General features: G+C 40.9%; 1 long non-coding RNA gene across 1 annotated transcript; it reads left to right on the plus strand.

Annotated features, from left to right (window-relative positions):
- Positions 1 to 424: 424 nt before the first annotated feature.
- Positions 425 to 1882, plus strand: LOC109250703 (uncharacterized). The gene is made up of 2 exons (XR_002073132.2): positions 425 to 643; positions 1283 to 1882. It is a non-coding gene; the product is annotated as an uncharacterized LOC109250703 (long non-coding RNA).
- The last annotated feature ends 791 nt before the right edge of the window (positions 1883 to 2673 follow it).

Here is a 2673-nt window from a genome sequence, read left to right on the forward strand (position 1 = left end):
CAATGTGTGAGATAATCATCTATGCTCTTTGAGACTGATTTTGATTCTTTTACAGAATTACCATCAGAACACTTTTCCGAAGCATCCAACTCTATACTAGATGGTTGAAAATGAAATGACTTGGCCAGATAAAATACTTAAGTGGATAAACACCAAATTTTATGGAATGAATAAAATTATTAAACACATTAGGCCCCAGATTGGTAATACTGGGCCCTGATGGGGTCCCCGATTGTATTTCTGATCTCTGCTTGATAGTCATTTCCTTGAAAGGCCCTTCCTGAACACAGCCCATTCAAACCAAATTATTCCCCCTGTTATACAGTTTTATACTCTGTAGAACCCCTTAATCGTATTAATGGTTGGTGGTTGGTGGCTATCTATTTGTTGATGAATTCATTAATGTCTCTGTTGCTCACCAGATTTCAAATGCCAACGGAGCTAGAATTTTGTCTTGTCTATTTTATTCTCTATTTTAGGGCCCAGTGCTTAGAATAGCGCAGCCCTGACACTCAATAAATACCATTTGAATAAATGGGTGAATAGAAGATACAAATATTAGATCATATCCTACAAGTTGAAGATAAAGAGTAAAAGGACATATTGGAAAAGAAAGGGCTGGAAAAGAAAGGAGCTTAAAAAGGTGGGTAGCGTACTAGTCATCCTTGATTTTCTTAACTTCTGTTTCCTCATCTCTAAAATGGAGATAATAATAGTACCTATCTCATAGAGTTGTGAAGGTTAAAGGAGGTATCATGTGTTGGATTCTTTTTTTCTACCTCTTCCTCACTAAGTACTTTTCAAATCTTTTTTGAGCCTCTTGGCTTTATTCCAGCAGTTTTATCTTTAGATAGATCCAAAACATCATCAGAATTTCCTCGAAACTTCTAGAACAGTGTCTGTCAGCTAGGAGACACTCAGTTGTGGGATGCATCCCCCCTTCATTAGTAAACTCAAATGGTATGTAGGAGCATCACACAGGGAGAAACGAATACCGTTATTAGTAGTCCCTTCCCCTTAGTTTGTTAGCCAGCACTGGCCTAATTCTGAATGGTGCTTTCTAATCTCTAAATTGTGGTTCTTTTCTTCCTCCATTTAGTATAGATGCACTTGTTTACCCTTAGGGCCCAACTGTATTCATTGGCTACTAAGTTGTTTTTCTAGGCTAAATAAAAAATGCTTTTTTTTTTTCCCATTAAGGCAGCAAATTTCCCTGTTTTCATGTTGCCAGGTGCTGGCTATATTAGAGAGTATTTAGCTGATGAAAGTCTGTCTTTTGCAGGCAAGAGGACAAGAAAACCTGGAGGGATGGAGCGTCTGTTTCCTTGGCTTTCTCACTGAACTTCCATATTGGAAAGAAAATCACCTAAGAGAGCCATCTCTTCCCAGCTCTGCGTAGGCCTGGTGGAACAGCACTGAGGATGTTTCCTTAGGCTCGAAGCCACCAGATGGGACAGAAACAGCTGCAGTGGGGGACTGACCACAAGGAGAATGGAGCCGTCCTTACCTGAGCCTCACCCATTTCCAGGCTAATTCCCCCACCTGAAGAACATATGTTCATTCAACGTTCATTCAGTAAGCCCCTATTTGGTGCCAAGAACTATCCGAAGGCAATATGTTAGTGGAAATTCAAAAGGAGTGGAAGAAAAATCATCTGAAGAAACTCCAGACATCTCCAAGAAACTATGAAATTGAAATCAAGGGCTAAGTTGTGGGTATTGTATTGCAAGCGTTGGAAGAGGCCAAGAGAAGTAAAATTACAAGTGAACTGGTGTTGGCAGGGACAGGCTCACTGTGAATACAGGTAGCAGGACTAAGCACCCGGTATGCTAGAAAACAATTGCTGTGTATAGCTTTGTTAAAATAAATGGTTTTGTTTCCATACGATCTTATTAAGCATTCTTTTAAAAATAGAATTCTGGGGCGCCTGGGTGGCTCAGTCGGTTGAGCATCGGCTTCGGCTCAGGTCACGATCTCACGGTCCGTGAGTTCGAGCCCCGTGTCGGGCTCTGTGCTGACAGCTCAGAGCCTGGAGCCTGTTTCGGATTCTGTGTCTCCCTCTCTCTCTGACCCTCCCCCATTCATGCTCTGTCTCTCTCTGTCTCAAAAATAAATAAACGTTAAAAAAAAAAATTTTTAAAAAAATTAAAATTAAAATAGAATTCTGGTTTCTTTAATACAGGTAAAGCTTTAATGGATTGTAAAAAAACTGTAAAGTCTCTGGTAGCAAGGGCAATGACCTCTTCAAACAAAAATAAAACAGGTTAAAAAAGGAGGGGCATTGGGGGCGGCGCCGGCCAAAAGTGAATGAATTGGCATTTTACACAGTTATGGTCTATCTAGTAACCTTTTCTGTATTGGAACAACAAATAGTGCAGAAAGAAATGTGGTCTGTGACTCTGTTCTGGATCTTTCTTTGAAGGTGCATTGAAGAGTGAGTTGAAGGGTTAAGAAGACCACTTGACGCCCTCTCCGAGGAGCAGAAAATCAGCTAGCCAGCTCACATACATCAAGCACTTATGCGACAAGCAGTGTGCTGGGTGCCTTGCATCCACTATCTCGTTAAAAGTTCTCAGTAGTCCTGTGGAGATAGCTTTCTCATTGGACCTCTGCTGTCACATCCAAGGCATGGCCATTCAACTGCAGATTTATAAGCTCAATACGTGGTGAGAA

The sequence above is a fragment of the Panthera pardus genome, unplaced genomic scaffold (genome assembly GCF_024362965.1).
Source record: "Panthera pardus isolate Hobbes unplaced genomic scaffold, ASM2436296v1 HiC_scaffold_27, whole genome shotgun sequence".
Classification (NCBI taxonomy): domain Eukaryota; kingdom Metazoa; phylum Chordata; class Mammalia; order Carnivora; family Felidae; genus Panthera; species Panthera pardus.